The 24,413-nt window shown below is 42.9% G+C and overlaps 1 long non-coding RNA gene across 4 annotated transcripts in view; it reads right to left on the bottom strand.

The window, feature by feature from the left end:
* LOC149128082 (uncharacterized) overlaps positions 1-24,413 on the bottom strand; it is an 89,253-nt gene that overhangs the window by 51,545 nt on the left and 13,295 nt on the right. The window contains exons 1-3 of one of the 4 annotated variants that reach the window (XR_016230331.1): positions 19,900-20,095; positions 17,837-17,951; positions 12,237-12,912 (exon numbers count right to left, since the gene is read on the bottom strand). This is a non-coding gene — a long non-coding RNA (uncharacterized LOC149128082). Of the gene's footprint in view, positions 1-12,236; positions 12,913-17,836; positions 18,124-19,899; positions 20,096-24,413 lie in introns of those variants that run through there. The other 3 variants (XR_016230330.1, XR_016230328.1, XR_016230329.1) reach the window with 3 other exon arrangements.

A 24,413-nucleotide genomic window follows, 5' to 3' on the forward strand; every position in this document is an offset into this window, starting at 1 on the left:
TTTTTGGAAAAAAAATAAACAAAATTGACACACCATTGGCCCAACTAACCAAAAAAAAGTAGAGATAAAACTGAAATCAATAAAATTAGAGACGAAAAAGGAAATGTAACAACAGACACCACAGAAATAAAAAGAATCATCAGAAATTTCTACAAAGAGCTGTATGGCAACAAACTGGGAAACCTAGCAGAAAAATGGATAGATTCCTGGACACATGCAACCTACCTAAGTTCAGCCATGAAGACACAGAAAACCTAAACAGACCCATTACCAAGATGGAAATTGAATCAGTAGTAAAGTCTCTCCAATAAAGAAAAGCACAGGACCGGATGACTGCACTGCTGAATTCTACCAGACATTTAAAGAACTCCAATTCTTCTCAAGTTACTCAAAACAATTGAAAGGGAGGGAATCTTCCCAAATTCTTTCTATGAAGCCAGCATCACCTTAATTCCTAAACCTGAAAAAGATGCAACAGAGAAAGAGAACTACAAACCAATTTCCCTGATGAAAACAGATGCAAAAATCCTCAATAAAATTCTAGCCAATCAAATCCAACAACATATCAGAAAGAACATCCACCCAGACTTGGTGGGATTTATCCCTGGTTTGCAGGGATAATTCAACATTTGCAAATAAATCAATGTGATACAACACATTAACAAACTGAATGACAAAAACCATATGATTATCTCAATAGATGCAAAGAAAGCATTCATGTGGAAACTAAGCAAATTGGGTATAGAAGGAACATTCTTCAACACAATCAAGGCAATTCATGACAAACCTATAGCCAGCATCCTATTGAATGGGGAAAAGTTGGAAGCATTTCCACTGAGATCTGGTACCAGACAGGGATGCCCACTGTCACCATTACTATTCAATATAGTCCTGGAAGTTTTAGTCAGAGCCATTAGGCAAGAAAAAGAAAGAAAAGGCATAAAAATTGGGAAGGAGGAAGTCAAACTATCCCTATTTGCAGATGACATGATTCTATATATAGGAGATCCAAAATACTTCACTAAGAGACTGTTGGAACTCATAGAGAGTTTGGTAAAGTAGCAGGATATAAAATCAACAGCCTTTGTATACACAGGCAATGCCACGGATGAGAAAGAACTTCTAAGATCAATCCCATTCACAATAGCTACAAAAAAAATCAAATACCTTGGAATAAATTTAACTAAGGATTATCAAAGATCTCTACAATGAGAATTACAAAACATTAAAGAAAGAAATAGAAGATACAAAAATGGAAAAATTATCCATGTTCACAGATTGGAAGAATTAGTATCATCAAAATGTCCATTCTTCCAAAAGCAATTTACAGATTCAATGCAATACCAATCAAAATACCAAAGACATTCTTCTCAGTTCAAGTCCTATCTGCTCTATTTCCCATCCAGCTTCCTGTAATGCACTTGGGAAGACAGTGGAGGATGGCCCAAGTACTTGGGTCCCTGCCACCCATGTAGGAGGCCTGGATAGAGTTCTGGCAACTGGCTTCAGCCTGGAGGAGTGAATCAGTGGCTCTATCTATATCTTTCCCGCTCTGTCTCTCTGCCTTCCAAATACATAAATCTTTTTTTTTTTTTATTTTTTGACAGGCAGAGTGGACAGTGAGAGAGAGAGACAGAGAGAAAGGTCTTCCTTTTGCCGTTGGTTCACCCTCCAATGGCCACTGCGGCCGGCGCGCTGCAGCCAGCGCACCGCGCTGATCCGATGGCAGGAGCCAGGAGCCAGGTGCTTTTCCTAGTCTCCCATGGGGTGCAGGGCCCAAGCACTTGGGCCATCCTCCACTGCACTCCCTGGCCACAGCAGAGAGCTGGCCTGGAAGAGGGGCAACCGGGACAGAATCCGGCGCCCCGACTGGGACTAGAATCCGGTGTGCCGGCGCCGCTAGGCGGAGGATTAGCCTAGTGAGCCGCGGCGCCGGCCAAATACATAAATCTTTAAAAAATAATAAAAAAAAGAAAGAGGAGGAGGAAGGGGGAGGAAGGAAGAAGAAGAGGAAGAGGAGGAAGAGGGGTTTATCTCATGGTTCATCCAGCACATAGATCAGTGAGCTAGAGTTACAGTGCAGAGAGGAAGCTCACTGGTCATCTAGAACTCTCTCCTCTTTTGTACTAGCCAAGCAGGGTCCAGGGACACTGGTGACCCATCCAACATTTTACAGCTAAATTAGGGGCAGATCTGTTTTCCAGAAACTGAAGTACTGTCATGTTTCACTTCAGTTTCCTTTCTTCTCTTGGTAGTTTCTTATCCTCCTCTTCTCACGCCAGACTGAACCTTATTTGACTCTATGATTTTCCATGGTTTCACTGTAACCCCCACGTTCTTGCAGCACTCCTCCATTGGGAAAGCTGAACTCCATCTGTCATTTGACCATGACACAGTGGTCCCTCAAAAGCTTGGCAAATGCCTTTTCTATGAAGCATCTTTCCCTCTTAAGCATAATGCAATGTTATAATTTAACTTTCAAGATCCACTCAAGATAGAAGGGAAAATGAGACAGGTCTGTACATAAACACTCCCCCCTCCCAAGGCAGCCTGACTATAAATATACCAAGATGTGCTCTTCTTAAGCTAACAATAAATTGCCTAATGATCTTCCACTTACAGGCTTTTAAGAGCCCTTCTCAGAAAGACTAGACAGTATATTGGTTTCTACATCATCTCTTCAAATAATAGAAGCTATTCTGATGGAAGAATCATCTTGTCACACAACCTAGTCCAGGTGGAACTCTCCTTACCACTCCTCACTGGTTTCCTGAAGTCTGTAGGGTGCAGTCATAAACCACAGCAGGTTTGACTAATTACAGCTCCCCAGAAGGACAAGTGACTTGGAAATTAGGTCACATCTTGGGGTTTCCTGCCAGACTCATACACAGAAATAGTAACATCATTGCCAGAGTATCTTTGAAGACAAAGAACAATGGCAGATAATGCTGTTCTACTAAGAAAGGCTCAATGGCTGCATCCCTTGTGTGTAGAGTCCCCCAGAGTAAACGTTTCCTGACAAAAATCAAGGGGCTGAGGGGAATGTTATCAATATCCACCTCTCCCAGATTTTTCTACATCCATTTCTTATTATAATCTATATCTACTGTGCCTGAAGGCATGGTAAGAGACTCAAACGTGCAGAATAGAGGAATGAACTATCTCTTTTCCTTCTCTTCCTCTGTAATCCTATCCTTGCATTGCCTTAGAGACACACATAACGAGAACAAAGCTTTAGCAGTGAAGAGCTTTGATTCTGTCCCTGATGTTTGTGGGACTTTGGGTGAGGGCTTCATGTCATCAAATGGCCTTTGAGTGCTCAGCATGCTGCCCTTGTCATAGCACCTGTCTTTTCTACCTTGGAGATGGACCCTATCGAGGAAAAGATTCCCACCCACCACAGGGCGTGCCTTGGAACCTGTTGGACGCACATAAAGTCAGACCCATGCCAGCATCAGAATCTGCACTCTCATGCGGTTCCTTGGGGAGTTGCGCAAACATTCAAGTCAGAGAAGCAGGAGGTTAAAGCCAGCTTGAGAGATGGATCCTCCAAACATCTCTGCCTGCTGGTTTCTGAAATGCAGCCTGAGATAGCAATGCAAGTTGACAGTGCTTTTCAGAAAGGAGAGGAAGACAAGGAGCCCACCAGACTTTCAAGGCTTGCAAATTGACAGCAATCCTTAGACTCCTGGCTTAGAACAGAACAGCTGCTGTAGGGGACAGAGGTGCACCGTGGGCACAGGCAGACAAGCAAAATTTGCTTCTGCACAGCTCAGCAAGACTTTGAAACTATCCAGGGCCTCTTGTTATTTTTCTTTCGAGTGCTTCATAAAGACTGTTGCCAAAGCATTTCAAAACTTGAAATTACAACTGATTGCCTAGTTGTCTGTTAAAGGAATGAAGCACCTTGGGAGACACAAATTCCCATTGCAGAAGAAATCAATAGAAAATCTTAATCTGTCAGTGATAAATTATTATACGTATTGATTTCCATGGCTTTTGGGGCTCTTAGCAGCAACAGGGGAAAGGCTAATCATTCTGGAATGTGTGTGCACTTAGAGCATAGCTCCAGGGAGCAGGGAGCTTGCCCGTTAGTCAAGAATACGTTACTGGTATAAACAAATTATAGGCAAAAATTCCTTTAACATGATAGAATTCTCCACTGCAGCTCCTCTTTAGCATTTATAAGGCAGACAATACCAGGAGGAACAAACATTTAACAGCCATCTGCTTTGCATGCAGAATTGGACAGACTGATTCACATGCAGCACACTACTTTAGTCTTTCCTTAAAATACTGCCAGCAGCATTGTTCAATGAAACCCTCTCTTTCAATGCAAATTCTAAAAACACTCCATGCCACTATTCTGCTGGTTATGATCCATATAACCAGTATTTATATGAGGTTATGTCTTAAGAGACTATATTATGTTTGAAGAGACTGACACATGCCTGATAAAAAAATTAGAGAAAATTCTGGAAGCATTATAATATATTCCTCTGCGGACTGAATTTGTTGATGGGGTTCCCACTACCTACGTGCTCTCATCCATCTCCCTGGTTAAAATCCCACTTACTCTTCATAAAGCTCCTCTGGAAACCTCTCAGAGCCCACACAGGATTCTCATTGTTTCCTTTGTGAAGTTCTCATAGCTAGCCACGTGAACTGTGGGTCACTTCCTACCTACAGTATAGTTATTTGCCACCTGCCTCTTTAGTGCTATACTGCATGCTTCTTCAGAGCTACTCCTTAATTTCTGTGGCTTTCCAAGTAGCACAGAGCTTGACACATTGTTACTATTGTATACTTGGAAAGAGGAAATTATAAAATAAGGAGGTGATGGAACAAGGACATGAGCCTCAGCCATTCTCCCACATTGCCCAAAGGAGATAAACATTGGAATGTATTCCTGCCCTTGAAATTCAATTAGGTCTCACACCCTATTGCCTTCATACCCCACCCCTTATAGCCACCTGAAAGACCAGCTGCTCTGAACACCTGAAAGACCAGTTCCAGGAATTCCCCTCTGCCTGCTGCCCCCTACCCCACCCCCATCCCCAGCCCTCTTAAAATATAAAAAGGCCTGGCCCCTGGGGTCGGGTTCTTCTGCCCCTGTTCCATCATGGGCACATAGGCAGTTGGTCATCCACCTCTGTGGATTTATTTTCTCTGTATAAATTCGGTCTGGCTGTAAATTCGTACACTGCCTCCTCTCTATTCTGCGCCTCTTTTCCTAACATTTTGGTGTCCTGTGTGAGAAGGCACCAGTCTGCAACTCTTTTCCTAACCGGAAGGAGTAGACACTGTGGCACAGCAGGTTAAGCCTCCACTTAGAATGTCTATATGTCACATCAGAGGACCTGGGATGGAGTCCTGTCTCTGCTTCCAATCCAGCTTCCTGCTAATGCATGTGGGAGGTAGCAGATGATGGTCCAAGTCCCTTCCACCCACCTAGGAGGTCCTGGTGGAGGTCCTAGCTCCTAGCTTCAGCCTGGTACAGCTCTGGCTATTGCAGCCACTTGTGGAATAAATAAATGGAAGATATATCTCTCTCTCTGTTGGCCTCTCCCTCTCTCTCTCTTTCTGCCTTTCAAATAAATAAATAAGTGATTAAAAGAAGATGAGAACTACTAGCCGCCTGGCATCCTTGATCCTTGAGGCTTGAAAGCAGCAGCTATCAAGGAGTGTGTATGTGGTCAGTGTGGGAGTACACGTGAAAACCTCAGCTGAAGGCCAAGTTCTAGCAGATATGAATAGGGCAAACCCCAAAGAAGCTGGGTTATTTCTCCCATGGGGGTCATGGTTGTGCTCACAAATGGTGCTTGGGCAAATCTGGGTTACATTATAACCTATTCACTTATTTTCTCCCCTATAAAACTGGATGATAGAGACTTTATCTCACCAACACAGGAAGAGTAACTGGGAGAGATATGTAGCTAATAATTGCATGAAAAGTAAGGAAGATGAAAAAAAATACTCAATAATTTCAAATATTAAGACAGATTACTTTTTTTTGCAAGCTGCAAGAATCTGTTCAGAGCCAACCCTGGTGACAATGTGACATATCTCTATCAATATCAGATGTTAAAATAAAGTGAGGAGACTGGAGAGATTCCAAAGATGATTTGAGAAATGGTAGCATTATTGGAATATAACTCTGAGTTGCAACTGCACCTAATGAAATACACTGTATGTATGAGCTGCGGCATGTGTGCTAAAAGCTTTCTGTTATGTTACAGTCACACCCCATGTGTCAAGTGCTGGATTGTGCGTTATTTGTCAGAAGGTCTGGAAGAACTCAAAAAAGAGCTCATTACTAGGGAAAGTTTGCCTTTGCCCAATTTTTAAAATAAGTTTGACAATCCTGGCACTGAAATATCAAACTAAAGAAAGGGGGAACCAAAAAGAATATAAGATACAAAAAGCTGACCAGTGTTTAACCAAGAAGTGAGTAAAACATTTAAAGCAACATCAAAAAAAGAAAGCCTAACAAGAATTCTGAGGATGCTTCTGTTTACAAATAACAGAAATAAACTCTAGCTAGTTTAAGTAACAAAAAGGATTTGTCGGAGGGATAACACAGAGATATTCAGCCAGTTCACCCCAACGTGCATAGCCCATGTGATCATGGTTAGTGGGTGTTCATGCTATACACTTCGCTAAATATTTTGGCCATCAGGTCTGGACACTGGAGTCCTTTGTAGACTCCAAGGACAAGATGCAGCTGGCCCCCAAAATGGATGAGAATCTGTGTGTATTATATATAGTAGTTTTGGTGACAAGTAACAGAAAACTCTTATTCAAAATGTCTTACAACAGGGATTGGCAAATGATAGCATTTAGGTTGGCCACCTGTTTCACTGGGACATATTCACTTCCATTCATCTGTATATTGTCAAGGGCTGCTTCAGAAGTACAACAGCAGACTTAACTATTTGAATCAAAGACCTTACAGCCTGCAATCTTAAAATATTTACCATCTGGCTCTTTAAGATCTTGGCATCTATAATAGTTCATTGGATAATACAATATCTAATATATTTTATTCAGTACCACAGTGGGCTAAATAATGCTATCAAAGTACTAAGATTTTTATAATTCTTCTTGCTGCCATCTTCAGTGTCACCCTTATCCCATAATGATCTACTTTTGTGGAGTTAAGAGAACTGACCACGGTAATCAAGATTATGCACTTCCTTGCTCATGTCCAGCCGAAAAATATTAATTTCTCCCTTAAGTGTGGAATATTTCTACAAACCTTCAATTGGATTGGGGTGTTTTGGGACACATGCCCATCACTGGATCCATATAGTTGCCAGAAGCTCACCACGCACATAGTGTCCTAGACCACTTTGCCAACCCCTTGGGGGAATGGTGGTTCCAAAACAGCATCAGCATTGAGAAATGGAGAGTGGATGGTAAGTGAGCAACAGTCCCAGACTCTGGAGAACCCAGGCGTATTTTCTCCCTCCATCTCCAGATCTCTGCTGCTCTCTTCCACTCTGATTCATTGTTATTTCTCATCACTACTGGTTTTTTCTATTTCTCCCAACACATGGTAGAAAACAGTTTACAGCAGTTCAGACTTCTACTTTTATAGTCTTGCAGCACTAAGAGATTGATCACTGTTTTTGTTCCATCTTATTTTCAAGTTCTTAAGAAAAGATTTTGATTGACCTACTTGGGGTTAGGATCATCCTTCAACAAAAGTAGGGTCAACAGCATAGAGTTTGGAAACTCCCATTATAACCATGTGGGTAGTAGTAGGGAACAGATCAATTCTGGAAAAGGGTATCGGGTAGATAAGCCAATAGATGTCTGTTATAGTATGTTTGTTTTATGTCTGATTAAATAGTTCAGTAGCTTCCATTATAGATGATTGCATGATGATTCTTTTTCCTTTTGAGAAACACAGATGCACAAGGAAAATCATCTAACCAAGACAGTTTAACTTTCATATGAAGCTGTAAACAAAGACCAGTTGGTTTGACATTTCTGCCCACTTTTCTGCAGTGGTGCCCTACTTCTCATGGTCTAAGATGGCAAGTGGATCTTGTGGTGTGCCCACAATCATAGGCGAAGGTGAGAGGCACACACCAACTGTCACTTAAGGAAGATCCCATATAACATTTCCACTTGGTCTTTTGCAAAGGAAACTAGAAAATTGGGTGGGGGGGAGCGAGGGTAGCATTATAGCAAAGCAGGTAAAGCTGCAGCCTGCAACATCAAAATCCCATATGGATGTTGGTTCATGTCCCTGCTGCTCCACTTCTGATCCAGCTGCCTGCTAATGGTCTGGGAAAAGCAGCAGAAGATAGCCCAAGTGTTTGGGCCCCTGTCACCCACATGGGAGACCTGGATGAAGCCCCTGGCTCCTGGCTTTGGCTTGGCCCTGCTCTGGCCATAGTGTCCATCTGGGGAATGAACCAGTGGATGGAAGATCTCCCACCTTTCTCTTACTCCCTCTCTCTCTGTAACTCTTTCAAAATAAATCAATCTTAAAAAAGAAAATAGCCCTTTTTTTTGGCTGGACAGCTACATGCCCAACTTAAAAGTCAGGGACTCGGCCGGCGCCGCGGCTCACTAGGCTAATCCTCCGCCTAGCGGCGCCGGCACACCAGGTTCTAGTCCCGGTAGGGGCGCCGGATTCTGTCCCGGTTGCCCCTCTTCCAGGCCAGCTCTCTGCTGTGGCCAGGGAGTGCAGTGGAGGATGGCCCAGGTGCTTGGGCCCTGCACCCCATGGGAGACCAGGAAAAGCACCTGGCTCCTGGCTCCTGCCATCGGATCAGTGCGGCACGCCGGCCGCAGCGCGCCAGCCGCGGCGGCCATTGGAGGGTGAACCAACGGCAAAAGGAAGACCTTTCTCTCTGTCTCTCTCTCTCACTGTCCACTCTGCCTGTCAAAAAAAAAAAAAAAAAAAAAAAAAAAAAAAAAAGTCAGGGACTCTATTCCTACATTAAAAAAAGAGAGAGAGAGAGAACATATCCTAAGGGCCTAATAGCAGCATTCTCTGCCTATTGATCATTTTTATAATACCCAGGACCCTTATGCTGAAAGAGTTGCCTTCTTTAGTATTTTAACTAAAAAATAATAATTGTCTATATTTTTGGGTTACAATGTGATGTTATGATCTATGTATGCATTGTAGAAAAAACCAATCAAGCTAATTAACATATCCATCACCTCACTAACATCATTTTTATGGGGGTGAAGATGTTAACTATCTATTCTTTTAGCAGTTTTGAAATACACAATATACTGCACTGCACAATGACCACAGCTTAAAAGTTTTTTTTTAAACTCAGAAAGGCAAAAAGTAGTCATCATTTAGGAATAAAAAGAGGAGGTTAATAATACAAATCATGTCTTGAATCTCCATAATTGAAATTTAAGTGCATTAAAATAACAAAGTATACACAAAACCCAGCCATTGTTTACTTCTGTCATGTATGGATTTCAAATGAAGGCAATGCTAGTGAGGAACTATCTCCCAGACTGTGACAACCGGTTCATGTCATTTCAAAGAAAAATTCTGTAGGTGTTGTGGTATAAAAGGAGACAGATTAGCATTCCTTAAATTCAAACTGTCTTAGAAATATGAAATGCTGAAAAGCTATTATTTAAGCCCACAAACCCACTCCCACTGCCTAAGCTATCAAAATGGAAATATCCAAAATGACCAGGTGTATTTGCTCAACTAAGAAAAAAGAGTTCCAGTTCTGCCCACTGAAATGACAGTTTTTGAGACTCCATCAAAGGGTTCGTAACTTGCCCTATAACTTAGGATTGACGGGCCACCCTTATAGCTAGCTTCCTAAGGAAAGAAGATTCTGATCATATATTCTCCATGCTGCTGCAGTTTGTCCTGACTGGTGACTGCCATAACCCTGACTTAGTCAATTTAGAGTTAGAAAATAGAATAAAGTTCAGGCCTCATGCCTAGAAATGAATGAGGAGTACAGACGGGGTTTTTCTTTTGGTACCTGAAAAGTTCCAGCAAAACTAAGCCTCAAAGCCAAGGGTGTGCCAGGCATTCAAGGCAACACCCTTCCTGCAGTTAGGGAGGGTAAGAGCAAATGCGTCAAGTATTATTTGGTGACAAGAATAGAACATTATTCTGAGCAATAAAGTGTTATTCAAATTCTACCAAAGTACACAGATGCTGTAACATGGTAATTATTCTAAGAAAGAGTGTTTAATTTAAAAATTACCTAACCTTTTTGGTTTCTATTTTTGATGACATTTGTAATCTAAATGAGCAATAAACCTGTATCTCTCAGGCTTTTACATCAAACGCCAATCTTGATTTGAGATTTTATTTTAGGACCAGCAACTCATTGATCAGCGTTCAGTCTGTGTCTCAGGCCCAGCTAATCTGCACACAAAGAACAGAGAAGTAAAAGGAATCAGTGTGGGTGTTTCCAAGCAAGTCATAAGAATAACCAGGTCTTCTTCCCTTCTGTGCTCTCCCTAGAGGTCTGGGCAAAGAGGAAGTCACACAACTGCTGATCTTTGCTGGCTGTTGAGACTTTGGCCTCTCACTCTGTGAGCCAACAAAACAATCAGTCCAGCAGTGGTTGTAGTTAACTTCTAGATCCCCAGAAAATCCATTTATTAATTTATTCTTTATGCAATAATTTTCCAAGCACCTATTTACTGGGCTCTGCTACACTATGGGTATATATAGAATGATGAGCAATGCTCCCCTTGTCAAAGTACTTAGCATCCAGTGATAGTGGTATTACTTCCAGTTCCAGGACTGATCAACATGTACATCAGGAATGATGGACAGGAAGTATGTACAAATGATTGTATCAGATGGAGTTACTGGTAATTACTTTAAATGTCCCAACCTTCCTATAGTATTTTCATATTCCTCTCTGACGTTTTTAATTTAAAAATACAATAGTAATTTAAAGTCCTAGTGTTAAATATTAATTAATGAATTAATGATAACTTTCTATCTCTTCAAATAAAGTTACTTTAAACAGTAGAACTTCTACTTTAAATGATAAGCAGTTGCTTTTGAAAAACACAAATCAATATTTACTCATAAAACAGAGCCATCTATCATATGCATAACATGTTTACTGTTGCAAATCCACTAATGGCTTTTGGGAGGAGAGAAATGAGCATGAATGGAAACTGGAGAATAAAGGAGCTCATCCTGTTTTAGGGTCTTCCAAAGAGAGGGACAGTGAGGCGAATGACACTTTGTAACCTCTGGACATGCTATGTTGTCACCTGCTGCACACCCATATTGTCATGGTTAGGCTTACCAGCCAGCACTCAAGTCTCAGCCATTTTGAATCACTGGGACATGTAGCCAACCTCACATTACTGAGAAAAGGACTTCTTAAATGGTCCCAAAAAGGAGACCTAACAGGTATAGCAATCCTCAGACCTGGACCAGCAGTAGTCAACAGTTTCACCCACAAACTACCTTGCTGCCAAAATCCCGGCCACTGGCAGCTGAAAAAACAGGTCACATGAATTCAAGGCCCCTGAACAGAGCTGTGATTATTTCAAGCGCTATCGAGATGGGGGTTATGAGTATTATCCTTCAAAGGTAGCATAGGATGAATATTGAGGAGTTGTTTTGACCATGAAACCTGATCCATTCTATCCTTCAGCCAAATGCCTTTCTGATGCCTCCAGAGCAGAAATACTCAGGTAATCTGAGCATTGAAAAGGAAGCTTACAAAAAAAGAAGGGAGGGAGAGAAGAGATGCTTATTGAGCTTTACAAAAGCAATAGTTGAAGTGAACAAACTTCTGTGGGTGCTTTTGGTATGTGAATTCACAAAGTCGTATGCTGACTTCTATCATCAGAAAGTAAGAAATAAAGTCTCTTTTAAAATCATTCAATCAACACAAATATGATTGCTATTTATTTATTTGAAAGATATGATTTTTATGGACTCTTCTCATATCTTTCATTCCTGTATCTGAAGTTTTGAATTTTCATAATTCAAATATATTTATTGATTTCCTATCATGTGCAGGGAATGACCTGGTGCTTAGAACATATTAGTGAACAAATCCAAGATTCCTGTCATTATGGAGGTTACAGTCTAGGCAGAAGACAGAAAAATTAAACTATAAATCCTGCTAAGTAATTTCACTGTATATTAGCTGAGATAAATGCTGTGGGAAAAGAAAGTATTACACCAGGGTAAGGAGCAAGGAGTGAGGAGTGTTGAGTGTACAGAGAGAAGACAAGTTCAGATATGTATGTTTTGTTTTTAATTAATTTTTAAAATTTATTTCAGAGGCAGAGAGACAGAGAAAAACAGATTTTCAAATCACTGGTTCATTACCCCAACAGACCTGCAACACCCAGGCCTGGACCAGGCTGAAGCCAAGTGCCAAGGTCTCCCATGTGGGTGGCAGACTCAGCTCCTTGAGCCATGCCCCGTTGCCTCCCAGGGTACACATTAGCAGGAAGCTGGAATCAGAAGCAGGGCCAGGACTCAGACCCAGGCACTCATATCTGGGATATGGGCATCCCAAACAGTATCTTAACCATTATGCCAAATATCCCTTTCTCCCACCTCTACCCTGACTGAGTTCTTGAGACTACACTGGAAAGAGAGAAAGGTAGAAGTTATCCCAACAATCCAAGAGAGATGGTGGCTCTGAACAGTGGTAGCAGCAGAGGCGGTGAGAAGGGAGTGGATTCAGGTTACCTGTCGAAGGAGGACTCAGCGATATTTAGATGTGAGAAAACAGAAGCAGGAGGGTGGAGAAAACATGAAGGTTTCTAGGTAGAGTCACCTCCAACTGAGGCCATGTGAATTGTGGTTGGAACAGGCTTTGAAAGGAAGAACAGGAGTCCAGGGGTGAGCTTGTCAAGTCTGATGTGTCAGGTAGGCCTTGGACAGAGGTCTGTCATTCAGGAGAGGCGTCTGAGCTGGAGAAACAAACACAGTTGATAGCTATCAATGACGTTTAAGGCCATGAAATAGCATGAGGTCACCTAGAGAGTGAGGAAGAAATAAAAGTGGCCTGAGGACCAAGCCCTAGGGTCCTCTGTGGTTATGAGATCAGAGAAGAGAGGAGAAACCAGCAAAGAAGTCTGAGAAGGAAGGCCCAGAGAAGATAAGGAGTGTGCAAGTTAAAACTGTTTCAGAAGAAAGGGAGTAATCAGCGGTACGCAATGCTGCTGACACACCCCTAAGATGCAGCCTCAGAACTAACAGATGGACTCGGGAAAATATAGATCTTTGAAATACAGGCTCTGAGGGGCCGGCACCATGGCTCACTTGGCTAATCCTCTGCCTGCGGCACTGGCAATCCCATATAGGTGCCGGGTTCTAGTCCCGGATGCTCCTCTTCCAGTCTGATCTCTGCTGTGGCTCAGGAAGGCAGCGGAGTATGGCCCAAGTGCTTGGGCCCCTGCACCCACATGGGAAACCAGGAGGAAGCACCTGGCTCCTGGCTTTGGATCAGCACAGCGCCGGCCGTGGCAGCCATTTCGGGGTGAACCAACAGAAGGAAGACCTTTCTTTTTGTCTCTCTCTCACTGTCTAACTCTGCCTGTCAAATAAGTAATATATATATATATATATGCATATATATATATCTATGCATGCTCTGAAAAGACCAGAATGCTACGTTTGGCTAAGTTCCCGTGTGGCAGTGGTGGCAGCAGCGGCTGCAAAAGGGAGAAGAGTTTGGCACCATGTCTCACACCATTTTGCTGGTATAACCTACCAAGAGGCCCTCTACTACATGCAACATCAGTCCACTTGATTTTATCGACGATCTACCAGATCTCAGCTGTCTTGTTTATGAGATACCAGCCTTACAGCAAAGGTTGGATTAAAGAGAAGAACTGTGTGCTCCTTGGTTTGCAAGCCCAAGAAGCTGGAAAATAACCGAGCTGGAAGCATCAAGGGGGTGGGAGCCTGACTTGGAAGACAGGTGTGTACAGGTGTGTGCTGCAGTGGGAGTCTTATAGTAATCCTGTTTCCATTTTGTTACTCTACCTAAGATTAATTATATTAGGTGAAGTGTGAGGATAATGTTCCATCTTAAACCCCTGTGACCCCTCTTCTCTTTTCATTTTAACTTAAACATTTTTATGAAAATTTACATGGAAGTCATTCTTTGTCAGTTAATGTTGGTTCAAATCCTTCAAACTGTTCACGTGTGCTTTATAACATCCACTCTACTACCCCTTCAAGATGGGGCTCACTTTAGTTATGTACTCAAGATAAAATCTTACTGAAAAATAGATAAATGCTCTTTAGTTTTTGTTTTTGTTTTTTTAAAGACCATCTCCCTTGAGAGATGTTCATGAGAGAAACATTCGTTTGGAGAGGGTTCAAGAGTTAATAAGTAGAGAGAAATGAATGCTAACAAATAAAGATAATCATTTAAAATTTTTTTCCTTAAAAAAAGGCAAATTAAGGTAACATTTTCTTTGCACAAAAATGATTTTAATGCACAAACTAGAGCTGTAGATACCATTTTTCTTCAATGTTTTCTTCATGTGTTAATGCAAAAAATTAATTGCCAAATAGGTGCCCTGTTTTTTTCTAAGCAGGCAAGCACATCTAATAAATGTCTAGTAAATACTATGTAATCAATGTAAAATTAATTATGTACTATGGAATTATTTAACAAACTATGAATACAAGTTTCTGAATGGGTCATTTCCAAGATTATAAAATCATCTCTATTATAAAGATCCTTTATGCAAAAGAGGCCTTTTCAAATTGACATGTTTTGGGTTTCTCTTTCCTATGCTTGTCTGGAACTCAATCAACTTCTCCCACATGGTGGCAGGAACCCAAACGCTTGAGTTGCCATCGGCTGCCTCTGAGCGTGCACATTAGCAGGAAGTTAGAATTAGGAGCAGAGCCAAGACTCGAACCCAAACACTCCAGTCTAGGACATCATTACCAATGGGCACAATGATTACCACTGAAACCCACACTTTAAAATCATTTTAAATACTTTTGAAAATACCTCAGAAAGATAATATTAAGTACTGCATCTACATCATAGATAAGGATCATCTCTAAGTAACACGGTGTTTCATCTGACATCCTTTCACTGATGCAGATCATTCCTCATCTAGTTACATAGATTTGTAAGAATAAATGTTGAAATCATATTTAATATACAACAATTTATTGATAATGGCATCTGTAAAAACTACTAACTACAAAATTTCAGGATGGAATTTAAAAATGCTTATTTTTAATGCAAAAACTTTTTGAAATCTATGTTTAATTTTTTCATAATGTTCATTTTCCATGAACTTTTAAAAGACTCCTTGTAATTATGCATAAGTGTAAACACTGTGAGGAAATCTCATTCCTGTGCTTGCACCTGCCCAGTTGTATTCCACCAGAATGACTAAGAGCAGTAGCTCCAGGAATGGCAATGACTGTGGTAACCCAGGAAGTAGATTTGTCCTCCTAGGCCTGGGCACTGGAGAGCCTGGCATAGCACAGCCCTCATGAAGAAAGGTCCAGAAAGAGAAAACAACAGGAAGATACAGGGTCTCAGGCTCCCACACAGCACCAACTACAATGGGGCAACCAGGCCTCCATGCAGCAGAAGTGGTGCATGGACTGATGCATGCTCAGGCCCTGGTGAGCCACAAGTTGCAGAGCTTCCAGGACCAAGCACTTACAATAACAAAGTCAAAGATTTGAAGGAGCAAGTGTGTGGATGAGTTTGTAACCCACACCCCTTCCACAATCAAAAAGATGAAGGGCTATCAGAAATTTGGCCTCTGTCCATCAAGGGTAGGAGCAGGAATCTGTTTTAAAGACTGGGATGTTGAGGCCAGCGCTGTGGCGCAGTGGGTTAATGCCCTGGCCTGAAGTTCGAGACCTGGCTGCTCCACTTCCAATCCAGCTCTCTGCTGTGGCCAGGAAAGCAGTGGAAGATGGCCCAGGTGCCTGGGAAAGTAGAAGATGGCCCAGGTCCTTGGGCCCCTGCACCCGCGTGGTAGATCAGGAGGAGGCTCTAGGCTCCTGGCTTCGGATCAGTGCAGCTCCAGCCATTGTGGCCAGTTGGGAAGTGAACCATCAGATGGAAGACCCCTCTCTCTCTCTCTCTGCCTCTCCTCTCTCTGTGTAACTCTGACTTTCAGATAAATAAATAAATCTTAAATAAAAGAGAGAGACTGGGATGTTCTGTCTTTTAAAAGAATGGATGTTTTGCATTTTAAATAAAATGAAGGGATGATAAAATCAAAAGTTGTATTAAGTTCAATTAACAGATTAATCTGCCACTGGGCACTTAGGTCCCTTTGGCATTTTAATCCATAGAAACAAATCAAAGTTATGCTAAATTTTGTACCAGAGGTAGCAAAAAATTTGTCCAAAGCTCAGATACCACACAGTGAGAACTTATGTCTAACAGAATGGATCTCCTTGTCATAACAAACCAAAGCTCTCTGATGTACCAGTTGTTCTTGATACACAGGTAACAACAGGGCTAGCAGGTCCCCTGATCTGCCTGTGGGCTGGTGGAGTTTAAGAAAGTTAATTCTGGGGCCAGTGCTGTGATGCCTCCTGCAGCATAAGCATTCCATTTGGGCTCCAGTTCAAGTCCCATCTACTCCATTACCAATCCAGCTCCCTGTTAATGCACCCAGGAAAGCAGCAGAAGATGGCCCAAGTGCTTAGACCCCTGCCACCCATGTGGTAGACCTGGATGAAGCTCCTGACCTTCAGCCTGGCCCAACTCTGGCCATTGTGGCCATTTGGGAATGAACCAGGAGATGGAAGATCACTCTATCTCTCTGTAACTTGCCTTTCAAATAAAAAAAATCTTTTATTTATTTTTTTAAAGAGAGTCAATTCTGTTTGTTGAAAACCTCCCAAATCCCAGGAATGCCACCACACCACTTTCCATAGGCCATAAAGCAACAGCTATGAGATCATTTCTAGTTTGAAGAGAAAAAATATCTGGAGGATATTTTCTTTTGGTATGGTTTTAATATTCAAGGACTTGAAACTGATTCAAGATGTGGAGCTGGGAGAAGTGGTCAGGGTTAGAACTTCGAGAAGCTCCTGATACCTATTCCTGTCTTGCCACCAAGACACAACTATGCTTTCTTTGAGGTTCTTGCACATCACATCTTTCAGCCTGACCCCCAGGTCATTCATGAGGGACCCCCATCACACAGAGCTTCCCCTCTCACTGCCTACAATGACGGCCCCTGACACTGCCTTCCCTTGCTATTGCTATTGGTGGGAAGGGCAGTGACCCTGTGCCCTTGAGAGAAGGGAGATTTTGATGATAATGTGTCCCGGCAAGTGGGAAAGAACACTAAAACATGGAGTGTTGGCTGCTTAGTTAGAAGAAGGACAGGGCTTGAGAGGACCTGTTTTGTTCTCAACAGAATGGGATGAAAGCCTAAACTCAGCACTGCTTACTGCGCCCTCGGGCCCCACTGAGAAGATGCTCTGGTAACAGTGAAGACAAGGAAGCCAAGGCACGCCCCCAGCACTATGGAGCCCTCCTTTACTAAATGCCAGGGCCTCTAGCCCAGGCCCTCTCCTTCCCCAGCATGGGTATCCTGCTGATTAGGATCTTACTCTCTTTCCACTGCCTGATCACTTGGAATAACCTTGAATAGCCTGTATGTTTACCTCTTCCAGGCTATGACTGGTTTTCCTAATGACTGAAGAATAAAGTTGACTCTCCCCAAGCCCCTTACCCCCAATAAAGCCACATGTAGTAATCAGACAGACAAATATTTGAATTTCAGCCCAATGACTTACTAGCTAGGGGAGTCTGGCCAATTATTAAGCCTCTGTGGCTTTGAATTCCTCATTGGAAAAACAAATGGAAGTCATTTTGCTTACCTTCATGGGTGGAGATCAAGTGAGTTAATGCAGATCAATGATTTGGTATCAGGCAAACCCTCTGCACTCTTCTGATGAAGAGAAGGACATGGCCAGGAGCCCTGCTAGACATACCCTGAAGAGGAAGAGCTATGGTAAGGCGTGCAGTGGGCAAGGGGGTGACAATGCCACTGCCGTGGCTCCCTTCCTGCCAGAGCTCAGTCCCAGGGCTGCCTCCAACGCCCTCATGCAGGCTGCTCGCTTGTCTGCGGGAACTGAAAATACTTGGAGAACTTTGCAAGGTCAGCTGTGGCTACTAATCTATTTCTCTAAGAAGCTCAAACCACAAGAACACACATGTACCCACGCACGTACAGATACTAATTTGGCATAAGAGCATTCAAGGGTCAAAAAGGCAGGGCGGTCTAGGATATTACTTTCCCAGTAAGTACACCTCCTCAGAGCAGGCCAAAGAAATTTGAGACCTGTCTGCAAAGGGAATTATTTCTAAGAACTCTGATAAAACGTACAAAGCCAGGATAGGAAGTAGCAGGGTGGCTGCCGTGATTATAGAAGAGTTCTCTAAGAGAAAGAATGTATGAATTGGTTTGATTGAGACTTCTCTTGCCACCCGGCCCCTCATCAGCCACTCTTTCCAGGTGATGCTAAAAAGGGTGAATATACAGCAAAAGGGCCTGGCAGGTGCACAGAGCTAAGCTAAGGACCATTGATACTGCTCCCTAAAACATTTTCACTCTTGGATTTTGTTGTCTGTTCCTTCTTAGATCCTTCCCACTACTTTGTGCTTAATTATACCTAAAAGACCCATGAACAAAATGCAAGTTTGATACAAAGAAATATGAGGGTAGACTTTGGGATCCCACAGAATTGAATCTCTGATGGTACACAGGGAAAAAAAAAAAGAGGGCTTTCAGCTAACCTCTGAAAGCCTCTGGGCTCAGTTTGCTCATCAGTTAAAATGGTCTCGCTAAGGCCTGCTCCCCCAGGCTGTTGCCAGGATCAAATGAGATGTGTATGCAATGCCCCTAGCACCATGTCCGACACTCAGGAAGCACTCAGCAAATGGTAGTGCATTTTCACTAAGTAAAAGGGGAAATGATTTTTTTTTAACTTTGTAACTTCTCTTTTATTATGTTATTTCTTTACATCTCTGAAAGGCAGAATGACAGAGTGGAAGAGACAGAGAGAGAGAGAGGGATTGCCCATTCATTGATTCACTCCCCAAAAGGCTGCCTGTAGACAGCCAGGGAGCCAGGAACTCTGATGGTTTAACACGGGAGTTTCTATCTAGCCCAAATCCAGGAGAGCTAGTGTAAGAAACCAATCATTTGTGTGATTTGTGACTGTGCCAAACTGCCCAGGTTCCTGTGGCCCGTTGAGTGGAGAGGGTCTGAAGCCCTCAGCAGGGTCCCTCGGCCTGGTCCTCACACCCAGCATCACCGCAGCACAGACCCAGAGGAAGGAAAGACAGCATCACGTGCCAAACACACACTCTTCCCTTTCTCCCGCAGGCTGTGTGTCCCTTCTCTTGAGGGCGCTTCAGTTCCCAGAGAGCCAGCGACTCTCAGGAAACAGGAAGTCGGTGAGAAAATCCCCAGAAGACCGGCTTGTAAATCGCTCCAGGCAACAGTTTGTTCAAAAGGGGGAAAGTCCCCCGCCGGCCCTCAGAAGCGGCCCCTCCGCAAGGCTGAGAGAAGGCTGCCTTGGGAAATCCCCTCTGAGGCAACAGAACGGAAACGGAAACTGCTTCTGAGGAGAGAGCGCAACGGAGCGAGCCAATTAGTGGCTGCCTGGGGAACTCTCTGAGAAAGGCCAGCCTGTTGCTCCTGCCCACCGGCCCCCTTTCCTTCCTGATTCTACGGGTAACCCGGAAGGAAACCACTTGCCACGCACTCTGCCCAGGCCCCAGCCCCGGGGAATGAATGCCTCAACTCTTAGCCTTTTGACGTGAGCGGCTGCTAAGCCAGATGCACTTCCTGTTCCGACCTCCTGGGACACCCCACCCCCACCCTTGCGGTGGAAAAGCCAGCCCAGTCGTCGCCCGCCCAGGGAGTTTCTCTCACGGTCGGTCGGTCGTGCTCCAGCAAGCCGGTCTGTCAGGTTTTGCTGGGTTCTAATCTAAATGTGACCTTGGGGTCACATATCTTAGCTGCTGCTAAGCTCCCAGAGGCAGGAAAGAATCCTTCCCACAAGGAAGCGGGGGAGGGGACCTCATAAACTTTGTTCTGTAAAGGGCTTAAGAATGGAACATCCACAGATGAGTTGAAACAGAGAAAGCTGGAGAGGGCCCAGGAGGAGGGCCTGGCCCTGTGAATGCTGGATCTCCAAATGCAGGCAAGCCCCAGGACCCTGGTCATGGCTGCAAGCAGTTCTCCATGGATCATTCCCTTCTGCAAAACTTCTGTTTAGTGTTTACTTATTTTATGTGTGACTTCAAATGAGCATTTCAGGAAGATGACAAACATGAGATTTTAGTAGAAGAGAGAAGGAAGTTGACTCCTTCATGACAGCTTAAATTTCCTTTACCTTGTACTTACCCAAAATAGCTACCAAATTTTGAAACAGTAGAGGTTTTAAAGGAGACAGGACTTTGTGTCTAAAATCCTATAAGAGGTGATGGTTTCCTAGAGTTAGGTGCCCTTTTGTGGAGTAAGAATCTATTTGGATATGATTCACATTGACATTGGACTTTCAAATATTTTTTGACTCCTACAAAACAGTTCTTGGCAAAACAGCTTTTCTGCTGTCTTCAAAAAAAACATGGTTCTTACTTTGGTTCCTGTGGCTTTGTTAAGATTCTTTCTCCAAAAACTCTTAAGCTTCTCAGTCACCTAGTTTTCTTAGTATGCTTGTAGAAAGCCAGAACACTCCTTTCTGGGTTTGCATGTGTGCTAATAATTAGAATAGTCCTGAAATTCATTTTGCATACACAAATAATAATCACAGTAGTTACATTTAAACTACTAGCAATTTCCTACACTTGAAAATTCTAGAAAGATGGTCAACATACCCTTAGGACAAATCATTTCTATTTTTTTCATTTGGGAACCTAAGAGATACTCATTTCCTAACAAGACTAAGGACTATTTCTGATTTCAGGAAAAAAATTTTCATCTGCTCTCAGCAATATGAATGTGAAATCAATTAAATGATGATGCATTCAGCAAAAAAAAAAAAAAAAGGTTTTTATGCAGGCACAGATGAAACAAATTCCAGCATGGATCTGAGAGTAATAAATAAACTAATAAAAAAAGAAAGCATGGAGCAACTTTGATAGAAGTAAGCTGTTTGCCTTTGCCCTAGAAAGTTTATAGAGGTTTAAACAATTGTAAACATATCAGTATACGTGGATACCGTTTCCATAGTAGCATAGCAACAGTTAGGAGTTTCTCCAAACATACCCAAAAGGAAACTAAAAATAGCTTGTCTTCAAAATCAAAATATGATACATATATGTGTTCAGATAACAGCACACAAAATGATTTGTAATTAGAAGTTACACAGGCACCAACGTTTCACAAAAGTACGTCACTGGCAACCTGAAAAAGCAATGAGTCCAGCACCTTTAGAAATGGAGAGGAGATGGTGGGGTCCTAGACAGAAAAGTGGGTGCCACCTTGAATCCTAAGCACAAAGGCTCTTGACATCAAAGGTCATTGCTATGACTATTCTCCTTGACCCTTCTCTGGCTCCTAAGGGCCTCCCTGTCTTCTTCACCTTTGGTTCCCACCAAAATTTAAGTTGGGAAGATGACACATTCTATGTGATCCCTATTTCCTGCAGTATTCCCTCATCTTTTTAAATTGTACAGCCAACCTATTTCATCCTCCCTATGGAGATGAAAGAGTAGTTGCATTTTTTTTTTTTTACAAAAAATGTAAAATCAAATGTCAGACTTTCCCCATGAACTTACTTAAACTGTCAGTGACAGAAATAGCAATTGCAGAATGAAGACAGGGTGTCAGTACATTTTTTTGGACCTTTGCTGTGTGTACTTTTTATTTATATCCAAGAATTACAAGTATTTCAAAAACATCATTAGTGGGAAATATTATTACTAGGGTATATATAATTTATCACACAAACATATTTTGAGAGTGAAAGGGAGTGCTATTTATAATTACATTGAGAAAATAGGTATAAGTCAGTACTGTCCCAGGCAGCTGCAGACAAATAATCATAAAATATTACAAACGAGTATTAGTGTCTTGAGGGCAAGGATGATGTTTTAGTATCTTTAGCATCTTTTGAAGTGCTTTATAGCTAGAAGGAATTCAATAACTGCTAGATGAATTAATTTTAGCACTGGATTGTGTGGGTTTTTTTTCCCAGATTTATGTATTTATTTACTTGAAAGGCAGAGTGATAGAGATGGGGAGCAACAGTGAGAAAGAGAGAGAGAGAGAAAGAGAGAGAAAGGGAGAGAGCTCTTCCATACCCAATTGTCTACAACAGCCAGGGCTAAGGACAGGCTAAAGCCAGGAGCCAGGGACTCCATCCTGGTCTTTCACACAGATGGCAGGGGCCCAAGGACTTCAGCCATCTTCCGCTGCTTTCCCAGGCACATTAGCTGGAAGCCGGGTCAGAAGCAGAGTATCCAGAACTCAAACCAGTACTCTGATAACTCTTAAAAGTATTTTAATATGTAAGGCTAAGCTGCATGTATTATTTTTAGGCCCACAGTTCACATATTAGGGTAAAATAAGATCTCACTTAGCACTACAGAGTGAATCTTACTTCATCCTCTGACCTTCTCCCTGAAAGTAACAAGGATCAGCATGGAAAAGTAAAATGTATCCATGAGTCATAAAATAGATAATTCTATCAGTCTGCCATGGTTTATGAAAGCAGTAAAGGAGGGTTAGAGTATGATTTCGGATAAGAAGCAATTGTATAATGCCTATGATGGTTATTATCCTGGTTTCATTTTCTTTGCCAGGAAAGCTGGCCCCAAGGGAGCCAAGCATCAGAAGAGCACTCAGACTGGGAAGAAAGCCATTGTCTTTCATGAAGTGATGTTAAGAAGAGCATTAGCCATTGGTGCTCTCCCAGGATTGAAGGTAAGAGCCGCTTCACTTTGTGTTCAGATCCCCAGGTAGCCCAGAGAGTACCTTACACCAGTCACTTTCCCGTTTAGTGGGTCTCCAGCACTCAAAAGATTGCTGTGGGAAAGAGCATACAGCCTGGTGTTTAAGATGCCTGCATCCCATACCTGAATGCTTGGATTTGAAACCCAGATCCTGACTTCAGCTTCCTGCTAATGAAGACCCTGGAAGCAACAGGTAATGGGACACATGAGTGATTGGGCTCTCCTGCCAGCCATGTGAGAGATCTAGCTTGAGTTCCAGGCTTGTGACTTCAGCTTGGCCCAGCAGGCATTTGCGGAGTGAACCTGCGGATGGGAACTTTCTATCTCTGTCTCTCAGACAAATAGATAAATAAAAAAAATTTTAAGAGTTTGAATAGGGGGGCTGACGCTGTGGCGCAGCGGGTTAACACCCTGGCATCCCATACAGGCGTCGGTTCGAGACCCGGCTGCTCCACTTCCGATACAGCTCTCTGCTATGGCCTGGGAAAGCAGCAGAAGATGGCCCAAGTCCTTGGGCCCCTGCACCCACATGGGAGACCCAGAAAAAACTCCTGGCTCCTGGCTTTGGATCAGCGCAGCTCCAGCCGTTGAGGTCAACTGGGGAGTGAACCATCAGATGGAAGACTTCTCTCACTCTCCTTCTGCTCTCTCTGTGTAACTCTGACTTTCAAATAAATAAATAAATCTTAAAAAAAAAAAAAAAAAAGAGTTTGCATAGGAAGTGATCTACACTCAAGTGAAGCACTTAGGACCCTGCTATGAAAAGCCCTGAAAACCTCTCTACCCATCAGTGGAGAGGCAGCAGCTTTGGTAGGGTGATGTTGCTTGTCTTTTTGATCTCAGACCCTGAAGTCATGCTGTTTATTTGGGTTTGCCGTCAGCTTATTCTACACAATGTTGCTCAATCTCTCTGGGCCCCAGTTTCTTCATATTTCAAAGAGAGAAAACAATAATACTTCTTTTAGGATTGTATGGTGAGGGTGAAATGATTTTCATATAAAGTATCCAGGACATTGGCCGGCGCCGCGGCTCACTAGGCTAATCCTCCACCTTGCGGCGCCCGCACACCGGGTTCTAGTCCCGGTCAGGGCACCGGATTCTGTCCTGGTTGCCCCTCTTCCAGGCCAGCCCTCTGCTGTGGCCCAGGAAGGCAGTGGAGGATGGCCCAAGTACTTGGGCCCTGCACCCCATGGGAGACCAGGAGAAGCACCTGGCTCCTGCCATCGGATCAGCACGGTGCGCCGGCCGCAGCACGCCGGCCATGGCGGCCATTGGAGGGTGAACCAACAGCAAAAGAAGACCTTTCTCTCTGTCTCTCTCTTTCACTATCCACTCTGCCTGTCAAAAAAAAAAAAAAAAAAATCCAGGACACAAATATGTGCTATTCTACTGTGCAGCTCTACGTTTCTTTGAACATTTGCCAAGAGTAATACTAGGGAAAAAAGACAACTTTGTAATTAAATGCAAAGATTATGCTTTTGTGTTTCT

Source organism: Oryctolagus cuniculus, chromosome 2, assembly GCF_051225735.1.
Source record: "Oryctolagus cuniculus isolate XC-2025 breed Fujian yellow rabbit chromosome 2, ASM5122573v1, whole genome shotgun sequence".
In the NCBI taxonomy this organism is placed as follows: domain Eukaryota; kingdom Metazoa; phylum Chordata; class Mammalia; order Lagomorpha; family Leporidae; genus Oryctolagus; species Oryctolagus cuniculus.